The 23466-nt window shown below is 42.1% G+C and overlaps 1 protein-coding gene and 1 long non-coding RNA gene across 9 annotated transcripts in view; one reads left to right on the top strand and one right to left on the bottom strand.

The window, feature by feature from the left end:
- Positions 1 to 8734, bottom strand: part of LOC145526742 (uncharacterized) — a 127367-nt gene extending 118633 nt beyond the window's left edge. The window contains exons 1-2 of one of the 2 annotated variants that reach the window (XR_014069138.1): positions 8058 to 8734; positions 5081 to 5198 (exon numbers count right to left, since the gene is read on the bottom strand). This is a non-coding gene — a long non-coding RNA (uncharacterized LOC145526742). The remainder of the gene's footprint in view (positions 1 to 5080; positions 5199 to 8057) is intronic. The other variant, XR_014069139.1, reaches the window with a different exon arrangement.
- A 119-nt stretch (positions 8735 to 8853) lies between these two features.
- Positions 8854 to 23466, top strand: part of TEAD1 (TEA domain transcription factor 1) — a 267595-nt gene continuing 252982 nt past the window's right edge. For 4 of the 7 annotated variants that reach the window (XM_081543108.1, XM_081543105.1, XM_081543102.1 and 1 more), the window contains exon 1: positions 8854 to 9271. The gene's annotated coding sequence lies outside the window, so the exon portion shown is untranslated. Of the gene's footprint in view, positions 9272 to 9880; positions 10028 to 23466 lie in introns of all 7 variants that reach the window. The other 3 variants (XM_081543109.1, XM_081543106.1, XM_081543103.1) reach the window with 1 other exon arrangement.

Here is a 23466-nt window from a genome sequence, read left to right as displayed (position 1 = left end):
TTACAGGGTTCTTTGAGTGGAAGTAAAAGAATACTAATTAATATCATAAAAACATAAAAAGGTAGTGTAAAACTCACTGGCAATGGTAAATATATAATCATAGTTAGATTTCACAATTTGGCAATAGTGGTGCACAATTCACTTACAATTCTAGTTAAAAAAATTTTTTTAGTAAAAATAGCCATAACTACAATAATTTGTTATTTAAGAAAATGCAAAGTGTAACAGCAATAACTTAAAACTTTAAAAGTTTACAAATGCTGTTGAAGCTAAGTTGTTATCAGTTTAAAATAGAGTGTTAGACATTTAAGATATTTTAGGGACTTCCCTGGTGGTCAAGTGGTTAAGAATCTACCTTGCAATGCAGGGGGTTCAGTCCCTGGTGGGGGAACTAAGATCCCACAGCCACAGGACAACTAAGACCACACACTGCCACAAATATCCCAAGTGCAATGAAGACCCAATGTAGCCAAATTAATCAATAAATATTTTTTAAAAAAAGATATTTTATATAAATCTCATGGTAACCACAAGGGGAAATCCTGTGGTAATTACACAAGAGAACACAATAAAGAAACCAAAGCACACTGATACATACAGACATCAACCTCTGCTGCACCCTCTGAAAGCAGGATAAGAAATAAGGAATAACAGATCTACAAAACAGCCAGAAAGCAATGAACAAAATGGTAATATAAGCCTTTATCAATAATTACTTTAAATATAAACAGATTAAATTCTTCAACTAAAAGATACAGAATGGATAAATGTATAAAAAGAAACAAGATTTCAACAATATGCTGCCTGTAAGAGACTCATTGTTGCCTTAAAGATATACATGACCTGATATCAAAACCAGAAAAGGACATTGTAAAAAAAAAAAAAAAAAAAGAAAACTACAGGCCAATATCCCTGGTGAACATTGATACAAAAATTTTCAATAAAATACCAGCAAACTGAACTCAGCAGTACATTAAAAGAATCGTACACCGCAATCAAATGGGATTCAACCCTGGGATGCAAGAATGGTTCAACATAGGCAAATCAATCAACGTGATCCATCACATTAATAGAATAAAAGAATTATATGATCATCTGAACAGGTTCAGAAGAAGCATGTGACAAATTTCAACATCCATTTATGATAAACACACTTAACAAGGTAGGCACAGAAAGAACATATCTCAACATAATAAAGAGTGTATATGACAAGCCCACAGCTAACATCATTTTCAAAGGTTAAAGACTGAAAATTTTTCCTCTAAGATCAAGAAAAAGACAAGGGTTCCCACTCTCACCACTACTATTCAAAATAGGAATAGAAGTCTTAGCTAGAGCAATTAGGCAAGAAAAAGAATCTGGAATAGAATTAGAAGAGAAGAAGGAAAATTGTCTCTATTTGCAAATGACATGATTTTACATACAGAATATCCTAAAGATTCAACCAAAAAGCTGTGAGATATAATCAACAAATTTAGTAAAGTTGCAGAATACAAAATTAATATACAACAATAAGTGTGTTTATATATACTAACAGAAAATTTTCTGAAAAAGAAATTGATCCCATTTATAACAGCATTAAAAATAATTAAATAATTATGAATAAATTTAACCAAGGAAGTCATATATCTTTACTCTGAAAATTACAAAGAAAGCAAAGAAGACACTAGTAAATGGAATGGTATATTGTGTTGTGGTGGTGGTGGTTTGGAAGAATAAATTTTGTTAAAATGTTAATAATACTACCAAAAGGCATCTATAATACAATTCCTACCAGTATGCTAATATCAGTTTTGTTTTAACAAAGTAGAATGATCACTCCTAAAATTCATATGGAACCACAGTTCAGTTCAGTTCAGTCACTCAGTCGTGTCCGACTTTTTGCGACCCCATCGACTGCAGCACTCCAGGCCTCCCTGTCTATCACCAACTCCCAGAATTTCCTCAAACTCATGTCCATTGAGTCGGTGATGCCATCCAACCATCGCATCCTCTGTCATCCCCTTCTCCTCTCGCTTCAATCTTTCCCAGTATCAAGGTCTTTTCAAATGAGTCAGCTCTTCGCATCAGGTGACCAAAGTATTGGAGTTTCAGCTTCAACATCAGTCCTTCCAATGAACACTCAGGACTGATTTCCTTTAGGATGGACTCGTTGTATCTCCTTGCAGTCCAAGGGATTCTCAAGAGTCTTCTCCAACACCACAGTTCAAAAGCATCAATTCTTTGGCACTCAGCTTTCTTCACTGTCCAACTCTCACATCCATACAAGACTACTGGAAAAACCATAGCCTTGACTAGATGGACCTTTGTTGGCAAAGTAATGTCTCTTCTTTTTAACATGCTGTCTAGGTTGGTCATAACTTTTCTTCCAAGGAGTAGGAGTCTTTTCATTTCATGGATGCCATCACCATCAGCAGTGATTTTGGAGCCCCAAAAAAGAAAGTCTGACACTGTTTCCACATCTATTTGCCATGAAGTGATGGGACTGGATGCCATGATCTTAGTTTTCTGAACGTTGAGCTTTAAGCCAACTTTTTCACTCTTCTCTTTCACTTTCATCAAGAGGCTCATTAGTTCTTCTTCACTTTCTGCCATAAGGGTGGTGTCATCTGCATATCTGAGGTTGTTGATATTTCTCCCGGCAATCTTGATTCCAGCTTGTGCTTCATCCAGCCCAGCGTTTCTCATGATGTACTCTACATATAAGTTAAATAAACACAGTGATAATATACAGCCTTGATGTACTCCTTTTCCTATTTGGAACCAGTCCGTTGTTCCATGTCCAGTTCTAACAGTTGCTTGCTGACCTGCATACTGATTTCTCAAGAGGCAGGTCAGGTGGTCTGATATTCCCATCTCTTTCAGAATTTTCCACAGTTTATTGTGATCCACAGTCAAAGGCTTTGGCATAGTCAATAAAGCAGAAACCACAAGAGATCCCAAATAGACAAAGAAATCCTGAGAAAGAAGAACTAAGCAGGAGGCAACACATTTCCTGATTCCAAGGTATACTACAGTTAAAGGCTTCAAAACAATATGAGACTGCCATAAAAACAGACATACAGACCAATGGAACAGAACCAAGATCCCAGAAATAATATCTGATAAGCTCAAGAATAATATTTGATAAGGGTGCCAAGAATACTCAATGGAGAAAAGACAGTCTTTTCAATAATGGTGTTGGGATACTAAGATATTCACATGCAAAGGAATAAAACTGAACCCATAACTTATGCCACCCAGAAAAATTCATTCAAAATGGATTAAATTCTTAAGTGTAAGCTCTGAAGCCATGAAACTCCTAGAATAAAACATAGGAAGAGAGGTCCTTCACATGGGTCCTGGTATTGACTTTTTAGATGTGACACCTAAAGCTCAAGGAACAAAATTAAAAACAAACAAGTTGGACTACATCAAATTAAATTTTCTATACAACAAAAGAAACCATTGACAAAGAAGACACACAGGGATTTGGAAAAAATATTTGCAAATCATATATCTGATAAGGGGTTAATATCTAAAATTATGAGAATTCACACAACTCAATAGCAAAAAAAAAAACCCAACAAATAACCGAATTAAAAAATTGGCAAAGGATCTGAACAGACATTTCTCCAAGGAAGATATATGAAAGGCCAACAGGTAAATCCTCAGTGTCACTAGTCATTAGAGAAATGCAAACTAAAACCACAATGAGATATTATTTGTGTCTGCTAGAATGGGCACTATGAAAAGACAAGAGAAAACAAATACTGACATGGATGTGGAGAACAGGGAACTTTTGTGCACTGTTGGTGGGATTGTAAATTAGTACAAACACTACAAACAACAATACAAAAGACCCTCAAAAAATTATAGAACTACAATATGATCCAGCAATTTCACTTCTGGGAGTATATCCCAAGGAAATGAAAACAATAAGATATGTGCACTCCTGTGTTCCTAACTGCATTATTTATAATAGCCAAGACATGGAAACACCTAAGAGTTCACCAGTGATGAACAGATAAAGAAATTGTGATACACACACAGGAATATTATTCAGCCATAAAAATGTGGAAATTCTACCATTTGTGACAGCATGGATGAATCTTGAAGGAATTATGCTAAGTGAATTAAGTCAGATAAAGAGAAATACTATGTGATTTCACTTATATGTAGAATCTTAAACAAAACAAACAAACTCAATAGCAAAAAGCCATAGAAAAAGATCAGACTTGTGGTTACCAGAGGTGGAGGAAACTGGAGGAAGATAGTCAAATGGTACAAACTTTCAATTATAAGAGAAATAAGTACTAGGCATGCAATACATAACATGATGACTATAGCTAACACTACCATATGATTTAAAGGAAAGTTGTTAAGAGAGCAAATTCTGACTTCTCATCAAAAGGAGAAAAACATTTTCTTTCTTTTTATTGTACCTATATGAGAAGATGGATGATAGTTGAACCTATTGTGGTAATCATTTCACAATATATATAAATATTATGCTGTATGCCTTATACAGTGATGTATGTGAATTATTTCTCAATAAAACTTGAAACAAATTGTGAAATATACCAGGTATGTAGAAAAGAATGCTTAAAACAAATATATAACTTAATTGTTATTATAAACATCCATGTAACCTACAGAACCTCTCCCATGTTTCCCCTCTTTGCCAGAACATCCTATTATTCATGATAATCACTAATGATGGTTATTATGATTACCAATAAATCATGAAACCAGATTTACTGGTAATTACTTCATGTTCTTCTTTCTAGTTTTGCATGTAATTATATATCCCTAAACAATGCTGTTAAATTTTGCTTAGTTTTAAACTTTATATAAACACAATATGGATTTTTTTAATTTTATGCTTCTTTTACTCAATATGGTATTTCTAGCCTTTATCCATGTTGATGGAACTGTACTTTACTCATTTTCAGCCCTGTACAGTATTCTACTGTATGATTATATCAAAATTCATTTATTCTTTCTACTATTAGTGGACATTTGGGTTGTTTCTTGCTTGGGGTTACTACAAAAACGCCCCAACAAACATTCTTGTACATGTGTCCTGGTGCACACATACCTGAGTCTCTCTTGGCTGTATTTCTAAGAGGAACTTCTGGCTCACAAAGTATGCATAGCTTCAATTCCACTAGCTAATAGCAAACTTTTCCAACCTGGTTGTACCAATTTTTTCACTCCTATAAGAAAAAGGGATCAACTTCTTAGAAATAAGATAAGCTGTATCATTATTATTAATTAAACATCTTTGTCTTTCAAAGCAATATCTTCCTGAGCCAAGTGCTTCCTTATGGTAAATTCTAACCACTGGTTCTTCTTTTTAGCTTCAGATGGACTCAGTTTCTATCTCAGCATGACCTGTTACCATTAAGTGGATCACTGTTTCTCTTATATGTTACAAATTAGGTTCTTTCTTGTTAAAACCTGAAGGTAACAAACTCTCTTTTATCATAGGTGTTACATATAATTGTTACATTTCAGAGTAGTTACCCCCTGCAGACCTGAATCTTTTGTGTTTGGTGTATTACTGAGTTTTGGACATTCAGTGGAATGTTAAGAGCATGAAATCTGGAACTGAACTGTCTGTGTTTTAATCCTCACTCTGTACTTTCTAGTAGTATGATCTTGACCAAATTGGTTCACCACTCTGATTCTCAGTTTGCTCACTGACGAAATGAGAATAAATTAAACATCTATCTCATATGACTGTGGGGATTAAATGAAGTAATATATGAGGAGTACTTAGATCAGTGTCTAGAATTCTACAGCACACCACATATATCCATTTCAGTTTTGTGGGCAGTAGAGTTGTTATGAACATAGGCTGAAATCAGAAGAAATTCAGGACCTGGTTCTACTCTTTTCTGACTATGGGACCATAGGCAAGTCATATTGTCTCCCTAGAGCTCACTTCCTCACTTGTATAAACTAAGCTAATGATTGCTACCTTGTACAGGTGCCATGAGGATGAATGAAAATGGTAAATGCAAAATGCCACGGGCTAACTAGTAGTACTGCTGCTGCTGCTAAGTCGCTTCAGTTATGTCCGACTCTGTGCGACCCCATAGACGGCAGCCCACTAGGCTCCTCCGTCCCTGGGATTCCCCAGGCAAGAACACTGGAGTGGGTTGCCAGTTCCTTCTCCAATACATGAAAGTGAAAAGTGAAAATGAAGTCGCTCAGTCATGTCCGACTCTTAGCGACCCCTTGGACTGTAGCCTACCAGACTCCTCCATCCATGGGATTTTCCAGGCAAGAGTACTGGAGTGGGGTGCCATCGCCTTCTCGGAACTAGTAGTACAGTTCCTGTCATTTCAGCAGGTGGCAACTACTTTTCCTGTCCTCGGATGCTGGGGGTGAACAGCTCCTGGGCCTCCTCTTCATTGACCAACGGTGGATGAGAAGAGTAAGACTGTGTGGAGGTTATGGTGGAGAGACTACAAAAGTTATTCCCATTTATGTGGAGGTCCCGGGCAGTGTACAGTTAGCTGAATGAGACCCAGTCCACTTCCTAATGGCTCAGAAACGGGGCACCCCAGTATGTAGGTAAGTAACAGAATACAGCTTCCCTGGTAGCTCAGCTGGTAAAGAATCTGCAATGCAGGAGACCCTGGTTTGATCCCTGAGTTGGGAAGATCTCCTGGAAAAGGGAAAGGCTACCCACTCCAATATTCTGGCCTGGAGAATTCCATGGACTATTCCATACGGTCTCAAAGAGTCAGACATGAATGAGTGACTTTCACTTTCAACAGAAAACAAGTAGTGTGTCTGAGCAAGGAGTTTTGAGGGTGCTAGGGAGGACATATTTATGTGAGTAGTCTACCTGGAAGAAAAGGTTTTTGAGGAGGATCTCAAAAAATATTCATGTAGATGGGAGAAGTTGGAGAAAATACTGGTCATGAAGAGCTTTGAATCACAGGCAAAGGATTTTTTCCTGAATTCAGTAAGAACTGGGAGACCTCATATTGCCAGGTGACTGTGAAAGGGCAGCTAGTGTCGGAAAGGCACTCAGGTGTACTGGGCTACAAATAGTGATTTAGAAACCCTACTATCTGGAATATAGACTCTCTCTGGCCTATTTAAAAGATGGTATTTGGAGACAGATATGCCCTGTACAGCTGTAATACCAAATTAATTTTATGTTTTCCTAACAAATGTCCAAAAACCAGTGTGTTATGGTGGTTGTCACTACTGAGTGCCTCATTGTATCACTGCGTTACTGCATGCAAACTAGAGAGAGTTAAAATTAATCAGCACCTGACTGTGGTGGATACCTAGCCACCACAGAAAATTGTATAGAACTAAATACAGGCACACAAAAATGAGTACAAGTAAAATGGGAAACGTGTGTAAGATTCGGTGGATTGTATCAATCTCAATATCCCGACTGTGGCACACACAAATGAGTACCAGAAGGGAAATGTATATAAGATGCGGTGGATTGTATCAATGTCAATATCCCCATTGTGATATTACAGTTAAGACATTACCATTGGTGAGAGAAATGGGCAAAGTGAACAAAGGTTTTCTCTGTATTGTTATTTTTTTACAACTGCATTCAATTCTCTGAACAAAAATTTCAATTAAAAATGCGCTAATAGAAGCTATGCTTTGTAGAAAATGTGCTGTCTCCAGTCACATTCCGCTTTTCTCAGTTACCCATATTTAGGGGGACTCCTGGGGGCACAAAATAGGCGGCATTATGTATGCTGGTGGCCCCAACTAAAAAGGACAGCAAAGTGCCCCAAAGAAAGAAGTCAACAGGACAGGATTGCTTTGCAACTTTTATCTAAGTGAAACTGTCGGTTACAATTATCCCAAACTTTAGACAGTTCTGCCACAGTGGGTTAGCTTTATCCAGGTGTTTTCTGATTTACCCACGGGGTCTGCTATGTCACTTTAGCGTCAGTACTTCGAAAGGTAGGGTTAAAGTTATTCTATGTGTAAATGAAGTTTATCCCTCCTCTCACCCCGCAAAAAAAAAAAAAAGTGACGTGAAACTGTCGGAGGTAGCCTTTAAAAATTTAGGGAGTTTTTACCTGACCCATTGCTTTCGAAAAGTACAACTCGCAGGGATGAGTGAACTCGATTTCTTGAGCGACTCAGAGGAGACCGTGTTAGCAGGGCAGGATTATTACGAACTCCGCAATTCTCTCTTCTTTGCTATGCTAAAGGTTTCCCTTCCCAACAGTAGGTCTGACTTCGACTTGAATGAGAGCCCTGAACTTTTGTAAAGTGGAAAAGAGGGGAAGTCATGGCAGGCTGAGAATCCGGCCCCGGGAAGGCGTCCACCGCGCTTGAGGACAACGACGTGAATTTTCAGAATAGAAACTTCTCTTCCCCGCACTTGCAGACTTCCGCGAGTCCAGGAGCGCTCCAGGCGGCCGCGCGAGCTTCCGCGCCCAGGAACAAGGAAACTGAGGCAGGGCCGGCGCGGCGACCGCAGCTCCGGCCTCGGCGCCAGCCCTGAGGAGGGAACCCAGGATTCCAGAGCTCTCCGCGCGGCGCAGCCACCTCTGAGGCGCCCTCCCTGCCCTAGTCCGCCCCGCCCAGCTCGGGACAAAGCCCGGAGCCCGCGCCGGGAAGGGGCAGGGCGGCTCCCGCGCGCGCCCCGCTCCCCCGTGGGCGCGAGACTCCGCCCCGCTGCCCCTCGGGAGGGAGCCCGCGCGCGCCCCAACGGCTAGGCTGCCCAGCCGGGCCCGCCCCGAATCCCCATGACGTCACCGGCGGCGGCAGGCCCCGCCCCCGGCTCCGGGCGGCAGGCCGCATGACGTCACCGAGGCCCCACCCCTCCGGAGCGAGTTCGGTCCTGGCGTTCATTTCATTCCTGTCCTCATTCCGAACATTCTTAGCATCGCTCGCGCCGTGCCGCGCCGCCCGAGCCGAGCCGAGCCTCTGCAGCCGCCGCCGCGGCCCCGCCGCCCGCCGCGGGCGCCCATCAAGCACTTTGCAGACTCGCTTCCACCCTGCGGGCCAGTCCGTGCGGCGGGGCCCGGGCTCGGGGCGGCCGCGTCCGGGGACAGGCCATGCAGTGAATCCCCCCCACCCCGTCCACCTTTGCCCGGAGCCGCGGGCAGCTGCCCAGTTCGTCCAGCCAGCCCCGGGGCAGAAGCGGTGCTATAGGCAGGGGTGGGGTGGCCCAGCCCGGGGATCGGGAATCGGGAGGGAGCCGGGCTCCGAGCTGAAGGCGGGGGAAGCGGCGCCGAAGTTTGCCTCGGACTCGCCAGGCGCTGCGGCGGCTCCCTTCGCCGAGGTAAGTTGGCGCGCGGAGCTGATGCTGGGTGCGGGGGGCGCGCGGGGCGCCGGGGGTGGGGGCCAGCCCCATCCGGCCCCGGCTGTTCTTTCTCTCCGGACTCTGCTTTGTGTGCGGCGGGCGGGCAGAGGAGCGGGCACGCGGAGGGCCGGGGCCGGGCCCCCGCGCCCGCCTCCCCGCGCTCCTTCAAGGTGAGCGGCCGGGCGCCGCCGCGGGAGTTGCCGGGACGCCAAGTTGGGCCGCGCGCAGCGGAGCCCGCGCGGCAACAGGCGGCCTTGCAGGCGCCGGGCCGGCCGCGCCGCGCCCCCCGCGCCCCCCTCTTGCGCCCGTCCGCCTGCCGGCGCGCACACGCACACACCCTCGGGCAGTTTCCACGTTTTTCTGGGAGAAGTCAGAAGTTCGGAGCGAGCGCGGGCGGGGAGAGCCGCCGGCGCCGCCTGGGAGCCCGAAGCCGGCCCGATCCCCCCCACCGCGCCTCCCCTGCTGCCCCAGGCGCCGGGGTCCCCCGAGGCCGGCCCGGGGGCTGCGCCGACTTGTACTGCTGGCGGGGGTTTCGCTCCTTCTTCTCAAAGATGAAAGGAGGCACGGTCATCTTTGCCGCTTCTCCAGGACTGTTGCTGCCGCCGCCGCCGCCGCTTCATTGCACATTCAAGTGGAAAATTTTCAGGAGTCAGCAGAAACATTGTGTCCAAAAAAGACTGAGTCGCAGTTACCACCAAATCCTGGAGGAGACTCTCCCTGGAAAACTTCCCTTCGGTAGGAAATACTGGGGGATTTGTTTGTTTATTGGAAGAGAAATGATCCCAGAGGGGAGAAAATCAGTGCATTTCTTCTCTTTGTTCGTAGCAGCAACATTTGTTTTGTTCTAAAGTCCAGAGGCCCGCTTTAAAGAAAGTTCAACTTCTATGAGTTTCCTTTTTTTTTTCTTTTAAAGTGTTTGTATTTTTTTTTTTTTTAAACCGGAGCAACATTTTAAATGAGTTGAAGACAATGGAGGGCTTCACACCTCCCTTGTTTTTCTCCCACGAAAATAAAATCCAGATCTTAATTTTCTTTGCTTTTTAATTGTGTTTTTAAAGATTTATTTAAAATTGAATGGTGTCACTGTATAAAAATATTTATGAAACAATGGAATACCGGCCATTAGCATTTCTCAGGAGGCTTGTTAACTTCTCAGAAGCAAGTGGCTGCCTGTGATTTGCAGAAATGAAAATTGACCTCAGTAAGCCCTGAAAAGTTAGAGACAGATGATGTTCCAGCAGCGGGTCATGTAAAAAGGCCGAGTTTTAATAACAGTGCCTTGGAGGAAGCCCAGGTCTTGGGACAGAAAGGTCTGTAAGACCTATTAGCTTTCAAAAGAGTTTTAAACAAATATGTATGTATTTAAAAAATGTTACAGATAGTGCAATGAGTAGAACACTGTCAGTTCTTCAGGACAACCAGCCCACATTTTTCTTCCTCCCCACCCTTTCCCTTGATTGTTTCTGGAAGTTGAGGTGGTCTGATGGCTTGTGGTGTGCTGGGTGCCTGCAGGTGGTTACCTGAATAGACAGATCCCTTCAGGAAGATGTGATCCCACTGCAAATTCAGATCAAGGAGTGGGCTCTGTTCTCTGCAGCTTGCAGTGAATCTTGACTGGTGTCTTATGCACGGGGGCTTCTCTGCCAGGGTACTGTGGGGTGGTTGAGGAACAGACGTCAAGCTTTGCCCAGTGTTTCCTCCTTTCACTGTTGGGCCTGTGCCTTTCTGTAAATAGCAGGAACTATGAGCACCAAGCACATCTGAATGCTTGTAAGGGCCAGACTTAGATCCAACTTTGGAAGAATCTTTCCTTTTTAGAAGGAAATAGTAGAACGAATTACAAAGTCGCTCTGGAAAGACAAATGTATTAGTTGAACCTTTGTCAACAGTGAGGTTTAGAATTGATTGTTTTTTAGGGGAAAGGCTGATTTTTTTCTAATTTCACTATTTCCATAAATGGTCACAGATATTTTTGTTTAGTGTTTCTTTGTATGTGCAACTGTGTGTTGGACTCTCAGGTTTCAGATTTTGGACCAAGTTTATAATTCTTTTGTTGGTGGTGTAAAATAATGAGCTGATAAGCTGTATCCGTTACTGGTTCTTGCCGATGGTATGAAAGTGCCAATGTAGACCATTTTATTTTTATTTTAATGATTAAGTACTATTTGGTTCACTGTTTTAGGAGAATATCAGACTACCTTTCCTTTCTTCCTCCCTTTCTTTCTCTTTACAAGTTTGAAATAAAACCAGTGTGACACTTTGCCTTGACACTTAAGAGTAAAAAACTATTAAAGGAAAGAATTTTTTGTGTCGATTCCTCCTCTGTGTGATCTTTTATAAAGTAACAAATAGGACTCCATTCAGGGAACATGCCTGAGAGAGATTATTGGAGAATTTTTTTTTTTCTTCTTTTCCCAAAACATAAACCAGGACTCACCATGGCATATACTTAATGAAATTTAATTTAAAGAAAGAGGACATGCTATCTTAATTTGAGTCAGACTGAACTGAATTTCTCATGGAGAGATGCTTCCTTGCTTCATGGTACAGTGTGTGCCTAGACCCCAGCAGCATACTAATACGTAAGAGCTGCTGGTGGTAGGGTTGAGGGGGCAGCCTGGGGAAAGTCAGCTTCCTCCTTTCTTCTCCTCTGCCCCTCCCTCTTTTTTGCTTTATATAGAAAGAATATGTTCACATACATGCTTTGGGCATTGGTACCCTCAGGTTTTTTGTTTTTGTTTTTGTTTTTTTTTTAAGAAAAAGGACAAGCAAGTCATAAGGAAAAAAATGTTTGGGTATTTTGCTGCTTGAGTTTCAGTCATTAACAAACAATTCTGAATTTTGCTAGTTATGACAATACAGGACAGCAAGTGTAAGAGGGCATTTCTTAATGGGAAAATTTGGTGGAATATACTTGTAGTCTATCATGGGGATCTAGATCATATTTGTTGTCACATTTTCAGTGGGAAAATGTGTAATGGGGACAGTTAGAGAATGTAGATCCCAGATGTTAGATAGGCCTTTGAAGGAATGAGCTGTGCCATTAACAATATTTTAAGTTTCTTGCTTCTGAAATGGATTGATCTGTTATACATGGTGGGACAGGAGTTTGTGCGTCTTTGGGATTACTCTTCTCTCTAATCTCTTGTGTTATTATGTGTTAATCATGAGCATAATTAAACTGCCTGCAAATGATAATTGTGGTGTCTTATCACTCAAAAGGTTGATGCAAATAACTGCCTGTATGATCCCATGTATGGAAAATGATTGTGCTCACATACAAACAGTGTGTAGATAACACTTTTAAGCTTGTATTTTAGGCATTTTATCTTGTTTCCAATAAAGAGATTGCGAAAGGAGAGGAAAAATACTGCAGAGTGAAAGCTGTGCTTAGAGGTTGGATCTGTTCAGTGATAAAAACTTTTTTTTTCTTTTGGGTTTTTTTTTTTTTTCCCAAAGACTGAAGAATACTGGCCAGAGGGAGTGTCCAGCTTTCTCTGTAAAACTGCAACGAACTCAGAGCCCACCTTTCTGTTGATAAATGCGGGCATCATAGCTTCCTCTTTTCGAGTTCAGTGACTGGAACTGCAGAGTGCGAATGTCCTACTTCTGAACTCGGCAAGCAAAGTGTATTGTAAGCTTACTGCCCTTTGACAGACTCCGGCTGTGCTGCTGGGCTATTGGGGACTGACCGGTGACTGGCGTAATCTCTTACAGCTGCGTGGCGCTTTTTCTTACTTTATCTGTAGAAGCCACAGATTACCCTGTGGTGTTTAAATTAGATCCCAAATCATGTTTGAACAGTATCTGTGATGTATTTTAGTTTCTTGTTCACAAAGGTGATAAAATCAAGTAATTCAGATCCATAGTAAGCACCTTAATGTTTCAGAGTTGGCCTTTTTGACAGATACCAATGCCAATTTTGACCCCTTTGTATTGCAATTATTGAATACTTCTGAAATCAAGGATGTTTGGGGGCTTCCCTATTCTGGGATAAGTTTGTGAAATGCTAGAATGTTTGGATCTAAATATCTGGAGTGTTCTTGTGTAGGTTTTTACATAGTTTTGTTTCAAAGCTGTGGACAGTTGAGAGTTTTCAGTCTGTAAGATTGTCATCATAAGCTTCCTCGACACACTCCTGAGTTTGAACTCACAGTGGCAATCCAACCGTTTCTTAAGATACATTAGGGCTTTGTAGTGGTGCAACATAAGAGAATTTTGAAATGTATATTTTTATTTTAGTCAAAGCAAATGGGATGCCCTGAAGAGTGGGCTTTCAGGACAGTGTTTCTTACTGGGTGGGTCGCTTTCAGCTCTTAAGTTCTCCTTTTGTCCACTGGCTTTTTGCATGGTTGGGAGGATTCACAGAAAATACTTTCCATAGTCTGGGAGTCCTGCCTGGCTAACTGTGAAACCACTAGTCTCTCTTCTGATTGGATAAGGGATGGGGGGAGTTCCTAAGAGGCTGTCTTTTCTAGTTTTATGGCAGGCCCAGAGAGGAAGGCTCTGTCCTGGCGGTATTGCTGGCCCCCACCCCCCAAGTATTTACCATCCTGATGCAATGCTTCCTGCCCTTTTCACATTAGTTTTTAAGGCTCTGTCATTGGATTTCACTAGTAGTTTTAGTTTGAGGAGCTGGGCCCAGAATTGGAAAAGGGTTTTAAAAGAAAAAGTCGGTATTGATGAACAAGTTAAGCACCACCATTGTCTCCATTGGGAAATTCTGGTTGCTTTGCGGCATCTGACAGGTTTAGATGTATATGTGAAGTGACTGAAACACTATTGGTGGGGCAGATACAACAATGGCGGGTGCTGTTGTTTTTACTGATATATAAACTGAAAAACTGCTGCTAATGGTGGGAAATGTTAATTATGTGAGAACATATTGAACTTATATTCTCTGGCATGAACTTTAAAAAAAAATGCATGAACTGTGCTGCTTTTTTATAGGCACAGCTTTCTAATTATCATAATTCAGTTCAGCTCCGCTCTTGGATGGAGTTCAAGTGCAATCTCAATTTAACTTGAAAGGAGATTTTTTTTTTTTGACTGAGAATGTTTAAGAAATTTTGAAAAGTTCATCCAAGAATGTTGTCTGCTTAGGTGTGGTTAATTGGGGGGATGAAATGAGTGGCTTTCTATAATAGTTAATTAGATCTGAATATTAAGAAACAGACCTTTTTTTTGGCTTTGTACTATATCCAGACCTGCATCTTGGGCATTTTTGCATAACCAGATGCTATATGCTGTTGAGTTTTCTTTGGAAACCAATGTCTTTTTCTGATAGAAAATTAGCTAAATAGATATCTTATTATGTTAATGATATAATCTCTGCAAAGACAAACTTTCTTTTGAGAGAACAGAAAGAAAGAAAGGCAGAAATCTTATAAATTCGTTTGACAAAACTCACTGTTAATCTTTTATATCAACCAAGCCTTTAGAAGGTCCTTATGTGGTCATACTTGATGGCATTTTGTGAAAGGGGTCATCTGTGACAGTACTCATTCCAGTGTCCAATGTGCTTTATATTTTCCATAACCTTAGTGTCTTTTCAAAAAAAAGTTAATGAAGCCCAGGTGCCAAATCCTCTGTGGAATCAATTTTAATTGGAAGTAAGAACAACTTCAGCTGGACCTTCCGACTTGCATCCAGTCTGATTTCTGCTGCTAAAATGCAAAGGGAGCCCACGGAAACCAAATGACTTCATTTGCTCTGGCACTTAAGAGCCGGATTCACTTCCCTGGTGGTGAAATAAAAGGAGCCAAGTGTTTTAAATAGCCACTCCCTGAGGCCTGCCCGCCCGAGTGTTTGGAGAAAAGTGCATTGTCTGCTTGCAGCTCTAGCTGGGAGCTGGCCTGGTTCACCCTCCCCCATCAGGCAGCTCCGTTTCTGAAGTTGACATCTGGTTTTCTCTCTGTTCACCTGATATATACCCACACACGTGCACACATGCAGTGTGCACACATGTGTCCTGCAGGTAACTCGGATCTCTGACATTGAATGTGTGTGTGTGTGTTTCAAGTCACTCCTGGGATAGGGAGAGGCACATAGCTAATAGCGCAAAATAAAATGTAAACACAGTAGCCGCCCCACATGCCGCTGCTGCTGGGTTTCTGTCCGACGGTGCTTTCTGGGTAGGCGTGCCTATTGTTACGGCAGCAACAGGCGGCAGAAGTTGGGGCACCATATGGCGGATGTGGGCCTCAGATAAGCTGTCTGGTAATTTAGCTTATCAATAGCATTTTGATATGCTTCATTTTCAGATCACCCATCACCGTGGCTGGGGGTGTCTTGGGGGCTAACTGATTCCAAACCCATTGAAACATCCGTGAGCCGATGCTTCCTTTGGTGGAATCTCTTTCAACCCTTTCTCCTTCACTGCTTTTTCATTTCAAAGCTTTTGGGAGACAATAGTGGTTAGAGTTAGAAAGGGCTCCATCATCTGAGGGAAGCCTCAACCCCGTATTGAAATCTGGAATACTTAGAAGACCTCATCAGGTATTTTCATTGAAAGGAAAACAGAAAACAAGCTATTTAATAGCGTTTCATACTGGCAGAGTCAAGAAATTCCCATAATTCAAAATTTGCTTTGGTTGTAAATAGTCGGGAGGATAAGACCAGCATGATTCTTATTTTGACAAAATGTTTCTAGTTTTTTTGTTCATTAAAAATACCTCCTTAATTTTCTTCCACCTTTGCATTTTACCTTATCATCAAGTACATGGGAAGGAAATCTAAAAAAGAGGACATGTGTATATGTATAGCTGATTCACTTTGCTGTACAGCAGAAACTATCACAACATTGTAAAGCAACTATATGCCAATAAAAAAAATCAAGTGCAAAAGTGATTTTAGAAGAAGAGCTATCTGTGATTTGGAGGCAAAAAGCAACTTCCTTTATGACTAGGAATTCTTAAAGAGGGAGATGCTTCTAGAACATCTCTACTCAGATATCCAATGAGTCTGAGCCAAAAGTAGAATCTGTGCCACTGGTGAATCCACAGGGGGACTCCTGCCTTGAGTTGCTGGGGCCATTTCAGGAATTCTGCACACAGTAGGTAGATTAGTGGAAATTACCTGATGTACATGACTATGTGTTTATCAAATGTGTGAATCTCATTCAGCAAATATTTGTGTCCCTGCTGTGTGCCAGGCACTGGGCGGGGGGGGGGGGGGCAGGGTAAGACTGTCTGTCTCTTTCCCTACTCAGCCTTCCTGAACACTCTCATTCTCCCTTCCAGGCCTCCCACCTTTTGACTTTGGGGTTTCTAGTTCTCGGCACATAGATCTGTTTACATGGCTAATTCAGGATGGTTCTGACTCAAACCCAGGGCAGCCTCTTTCCATTCCTGTCCCCGGGAGCCTCTGCCTCACCAGTGGTTCCCACCTGAACACGTGCATCACAGCCTCCATGGAGCTTTCCACAGACTGGGTTATCAGCTCTGGGGCCTTAGGAGGGCTGGGAGAGGTGCAGTGTTTTTGTATTTCTAAGAGACCTCAGATGTTGAGAATTATTGGGAATTATCTGATGAGGAATTATTACTCTAGGTATTCTAACTTTTACTTTCAGATGGAATCAGGCTAAATTTGGCCATGCATCCTAACTCTAAATAGGCTTTTTCCTGTATTTGTGAGGTGATGTACCTAGGAGCGTATACTAACCCTTCATGGAATTCACTAAGATCTTGTTAGTTTTAAAGATATGACTACACAGAAATATGCAGGAGAGGTGATGAGCAGAACTACCTTCTTTGTGCTCACCATGCATCTGTTACCCCCTGGGAAGGTAGCAGTTGTTTCCAGATGTGATTATAGAGGTGAGCATCAGGCTCCTTGGCAAGGGGTTTAAGGACTAATTCTTGCCTGAGTGTTTGCAGAGGTAGTTTTCATGTTTGAGTAGTGGGGATGTTCATAGAGGGTCTCACATGGTCCCCCTTGATACTGCAGAACAAGGGCATAGGAAGGCTGATCGTGACAGCATCCCAGAGATGAGCATGGGTTTGCTGCTGGTGAACCATCCTCAGCTTTTTATTCTTTCTTCTTTCTTCTCTCCACCTTAGGCACTTAGAAATCCAGATATTCCCAGCTTTGCATAGAACTGTTACATTGGAACCTTTGCAGGTACTACCATGTGCCTGGGATTTGGTGATCCAGCCAAGGGTGGTCAATGAATGACCATCAGTAAAACACCCCTGCAGAGCTTCCAGCTTAGCAACAAAAACAGTCATGTGAAGAGATTAAAGAGATCACAGTCCAGTGGGGAAGCTGTGTTATTTCATATTTCATTAGTCCCAAGGTGCAATTTTTTCCCCTTATTTGAATGTTTCCAAAATTGAGATGCATCCTACAACCATGGCTGGCCAAGTGGTGGTCATGACCCATGACGTGGTTGCGTACACTCATCACAGCCTGCAGAACAAGTGCAGTGGAGAGGAAGAAAATTCTATAGTCAGTAGCCAAGCGTTCCTAAAAATGCTCTTGATGTCGCCAGTTCTCTTGTTGGCACAGAGGGCAACACTGTGTGGAAAGGCATGGGTCTTGATCTCTCTGAGAAGTTTAGTATATCTAACCCACTTTTGTTTGCTTATAGTTTCCTTTTTATGCCTGCATAAGATTAACATATGATAAAGTTTCAATATATATAAAATACATTTTCTAAGTCATAAGGCGGTGCTCTGGCAAGGTGTTTCATAACAATATTTCTTAGAAATAAAATCATACTGCCTTTAACAGTCACTGATGTCTTCGAGTTGATGAAATTTTCATGAAACATGTTTGCATCTCTATCCGAAAGGATATGGGAGATTATGTATTATTGATGGGTTGGTTTGAGGGAATAGATTGGGATGGGGGGGATGCTTTCATTTTTACACATTTGTAGTTTTTAGGAACATGTGTTTATGTAATATCAAAATAAAGGAAAAAAATATCTAGTGGGGAAACTTGATTGTAATCAAGTTTTAGATCTATACCAGCTCATGACTGGCAATGAACCTTCTGTACTACTGTTTGAGGGTTGTGTTCATTACTCATGATATAGCCAGAGAGCTGTATTGCTCAGTGGTGGGGAATAAGGAAACCTTTGCAAAGGAAGTGATGTTGTAACTAGGCCTTGAAGGGAAGGTTTTTTTAAAATTAAAAAAATTTTTTTTTTTTGCCAGATACCATTTTGGGATTAGAGTGGGACCCAGTTGTTAAACAAACACCTCCCCCCACCCCCCAATACCCTCCAGAGTAATGAACGCGACTCTCAAATAGTAATACAGACAGTTCATTGCCAGTTGTGAGCTGGTATAGGATCTAAAACTTCATTATGTTCAATTAATGAAAGAAGCAAAAGGGAGGGAAGGGACTAGTTTGGGAATCTGGAAGCTTCCTGATTCTGGTTTGGAAAAAGGCAAGATAATAACGTACATTTAAAAACGCAGGTTTGGAGTTGGACACACCTTAGTTGGAGTCTTGGCTCAGCCACACTTGTCCTATGTCCTTAAACAAATTACTTCCTCTCTGAGCCTCGGTGTTGCCATCGGTAAATTTTAATAGAATGCCTCCTGTATGCCTGACACTTAATAAATGCTCAGTAAACAGCAACTTCACATGCTATCTTGTATCCCAGGTCTTCCTGGATTTCCTGCCAGGTCAGCCTGGGCATTGACTCTTGAAGAACACCTGAGGCTGAAGCAGTTGCTACGAAGAGCCAGACTTACAGTCTCAGGCGAATGATTGAGATCCAGGAGAGGCTGAGGCATCCCGTCAAGTCTGAGACTATTAATCTCTTTGAACCACACTTCCCCTATTCATAAAAGTAGAGGAAATCCATCAGTAAATACGTAATATTTGAGGCTATTCCTTGCCAAGTGGTAGCACGAACTTCTAAAGGTGGGTGGCAGGGTATACCTTCATGCACTCAAAGGGAAATGTCTTCCTTCTGGCATGGAGGCCACTCTCCTGACTTTGGGACTGGGTTCTAAAAGTTCTTCACAAAGGTGGTTGTATGGAACTTGTTTTTTGGTAGAGTAGCTATTTTCAGGGCCCTGGACCTGCTGGTGGAGCCCCTGAGGAATCCCTGCTAGAGTTCTGAAAGCTTCAGCTCTGGGTGTGAGATGAGAGAGCAAGAGGCAGACAGGTGCCTCCCCACCTTTGCTGCCCTCTTTGCATCTCAGTTTCTCAGTGCCCTTGGTTTCCTCATCTGGAAAGTGGGCTGGTGTTACCTATTTTGAAGGGCTGTGATAGGTGTACAGAAGAGATATCTCAGTAGGCTGGAGCTACATGTGTTTTTGTTGTTCAGTCACTAAATTATGTTCAACTCTTTGCAACCCCATGGACTGCAGCATGCCAGGCTTCCCTGTCCTTCACTATCTCCTGGAGCTTGCTCAAACTCATGTCCATTGCGTCGGTGATGCCATCCAACCATCTCATCCTCTGTCGCCCCCTTCTCCTCCTGCCCTCAATCTTTCCCAGCATCAGGGTCTTTCCCAGTGAGTCAGCTCTTCACATCAGGTGGCCAAAGTATTGGAGCTTCAGCTTCAACATCAGTCCTTCTAATGAGTATTCAGGGTTGATTTCCATTAAGAAAGCAGAAACAGGTATGACTGCTATCAAATGTATCTTGTTCCTGAAAGTATTCCAGACTCTGGAGTTAATCTTTGCCCCTCTCATCAGATTCCTTTGTCTAGGCCTTAAATATAATTCAAATAATAATTCACACTCGTGTGTGAATGGCAGACTGACCCTTTGCCAGTATATTTGCATATTTAAGAGACTGTTTATTAATCCAAGATAACTGTCTACTTGAGTTAGTACCCAGGTACTTCCTGGTACATGAGCTGAATCCTTTCTGAAAACTGGTGGATTTGAAAACTGAAAACCTGTGTTTTCAAAGCCAGAGGCCCTAAGCTGGTCTTGCTCCACTTGACAGCCAACTGCACTTCAGGGTGTGTCTCTGTCCCCGTGTTTTCAGATCGGGGCCACTCCCATGTTTGAGCTATTAAGACTGCCTTGTGTGAACCTGGGCTGAAGACCATGTGCAGTTTTGTCTTCTCCTGTTGTCAACCAGGGTACATAGAACAGTGTGTTAATCTGGGTTCCTAGTTTAAATTAAAAATTAAAATTAAAAATTGTTAGGAGAGATAAGTAGACTAGTTGGAAATAAAGGCTTTTAGAGGCAGGGGAGAAAGATTTAAAAACAATGGTTTACAACCTGTGAATCTACTAAAAGTTGCTGAATTAAACTTTTAAAAGGATGTGTGAATTATATCTCATAGAAGAAGGTAAAGCACAGTGCTCCCAGAATTCCTCATGTGGCGAGTCCATTTGTTTTACTGGTCAGTTGATTAAGATTGATATTCAGAGCAATGATGTAATAAGAGTTTATATCTCTTTTACTTTACTGGTGTTAGTGTGGAGCCTAAAAGTATCTGTTAGAAGTTATCTACATTGGAATATTTTTTTACTTATGAAAGTATAACTTCAGTGTTGAGGGATGAATCACTCCTTAATGATAAACGTTGACCATGTTAACCACCCATATGGCTTACAGTTTAAACAGCCTGTGAACTAAATGCTAAAGGATAAGTAATCTAGGAGGTCACAAGGGAAAGAGACCTGGAAGGCATGTGAGGCCACAAGTCAAGTTGTGAATCTGATTTGTAAGTTGGTTTAAGATAGGGAAAAATTGAACCCACCATAGATTAATTTATATTTCAAGCTTCAGGCTGTGCTCTGCCTTTTTTTTTTTTTTTTGAATAATTTTACCTTGGGCTTTTTTGTTGCTGTGTCCTCTGACCAGATGCACAGTATCTTCCTTATAATAACTGTTTGTGGTGGTTTTATTCATTTATATTACCAAAGGATTGTTCTCTACTGTTCTTTATGGCTGTGTAACTTCTTGCCTTGTATGGTCCTGGTTGCGCTGCTTGTCATGCACAATCTTTAATCGTACCCTCGTTTACTCTCAAGATGTTCCAGTTTGGAGGATAAACCATATGGTCATCCTACTAACAGGAGCTGATGAGGAAACTGGCTGACTCCCTTCAATTAAACAGAATAGAGAGAAAAATCTCAAGCAGGAGACTTCTGTGGTACCCTGTATTGAGCTCATAACAGTGTTATTCTTGGAGTGTTCCAGGCTGTTTCTGAGCTTCAATAGAGGGGAATTTCAGAGAACAACTTTGGTTATAAACCTGTGCTAGTTTCAACAAATTGTTTCAAACCCTCTGGTATTCTGTGGATCAATTCATAATAAATTAAAAAAAAAAAAAGCATCTCATCATTCATAAGAATGATTCAGCTCTGTCTCATTTCCTTTTGGAATTGCAAAGTTCAGAAGTTTTTCCCAGTGGAATTCTGACAGGTTTGTACTGTGTGAAATTTGGGGATTCAGATTACAGATTTTAGAACCTGTAGTCTTGGAGCCCTTGACACGCTTAGGTTTCAGACTTGCTCATCTTTGTTCTTTGGGAGACTGTGTAATGACATCCTGTGATGTGCCCAAACACACTGGAGCTGGTATCCACAGGGAACTGGTTCCAGGACCTCTGCAGATACCAAAACCCTGTGGGAAATGGCAGAGTTTTTGCATATAACCTACACACATCTTCCAGTATACTTTAAATCATCTCTTTGATTGCTAGAGACTTCCCAGATGACACAGTGGTAAAGAGACCACCTGCTAATGCAGGAAACACAAGAGGCTTGGGTTTGATCCCTGGGCTGGGAAGATCCCCTGGAGTAGGAAATGGCAACGCCCTCCAGTATTCTTGCCTCAAAAATTCCATGGACAAAGAAGCCTAGTGTGCCACAGTCCACGAGGTCTCAAAGAGTCGAACATTACTGAGCACACACATGGCACAGCATAATACCTGATACAATGTAAATACTACGTAAGTAGTTGTAAATATGGTGTAAATATTTTACTGAATGTAAATAGTTACCACCTTGTGTCAAATTCAAGTGTTTTTTTGGTAAACTTTCTGAAATTTTTTTTCAAATTTTTTTGATTTGAGGTTAGTTGAGTCTTCAGATTTGGAACCTGTGGATACAGAGGGAAGACAAAGTGGAATCTTAAAAATTTAAGAAATTTTAGAACTTTGCCGAAAACCAAAAATAATTGTAAGGACACTGCTCAATTCCAGATGGTTCTTTTGACAACACAATTCACTTAGTTATTTTATCATGTGCTTTAGGCAGTAACTTGGGCAGGTGTTGAGTTTGAAAGAATGGCTTCTGGCCTTCACCGTTGAGAACTGGGAGAACTATTTCCCCGTTGGAGCAGTTCACTGGGAGAAGGCATTTGAGGGTCCCTCCAGGGCTAGGATCTTGGTCCCCCCACTTCCAGCTGTAAGGGTTGGATAGCCCCTCACTTGGCTCTTCCTGTGACCTTGGGGAAGTCACTTGAAAATCTTTGCTTTCCCTTTCTGGGAAGATACTGCAGCCTGCTTTTGAGCTGAGCTGTAGATTAAAGAGATAAAATGTTAGAGCCTTAGGCCGAAAGGTCCTGGAGTGGTTGTTATCTGAGTCATCCCTTCCACTACCCCAAACTCCCCACCCAAATCGGATTTTGTGGAGGAGGAGCAGTACTGCTGAGTTCACTCCATAACTTGTCTTTCAGTTGTGCTAATTCCCAGGCCACCCTGGGCGAATTTGGGTAAGAAAGGAAGGCTGACAGGCCAGATTCTGTCTTGAGCCGGTTCTTCAACGTTGCCTTATTTAAACCTGAGAGCTTTATTTGTGGTTGAAGAAAGTGAATCTCAGAGAGGGTTAGTAACTTGCCCAAGGTCACACAGCCAGGTTAACAGGGCCAAAATTTGATATCAGTTCCTAGATCCTACCGACTCCACAGCTTTCAGGCTAACAAAAGACTGCATATTAAGTCACTTGTGGCATTTGTTAAGATAGATTGTGACACTGAAACAAAAGTAGACTTGCACTCTTCTGGTGTATTTGTGCAGAGTACTTAATGCTTCATTTTGTTTTGTGTTCTTGGAGGCCCATTTTACCCATGTTTTCAAAACAAACATGTAAATGTTGGGTGTGACCCACTCAAACCTTTACTAGAGGATCTGCCCCCCCTCTCGTCATATTGAGAGCGGGCAGGATTCTCTTCTCCCCTTTAGTGTCAGTCTTCAAAGACTGGGGGTGGGATGGGGGAGAAGGGCAGAACCTCTCACCTGGCT

The sequence above is a fragment of the Giraffa tippelskirchi genome, chromosome 11, assembly GCF_054371585.1.
Source record: "Giraffa tippelskirchi isolate mGirTip1 chromosome 11, T2T-mGirTip1v1.2.pri, whole genome shotgun sequence".
In the NCBI taxonomy this organism is placed as follows: Eukaryota; Metazoa; Chordata; class Mammalia; order Artiodactyla; family Giraffidae; genus Giraffa; species Giraffa tippelskirchi.
This window is presented reverse-complemented; position numbering and strand designations above follow the sequence as displayed.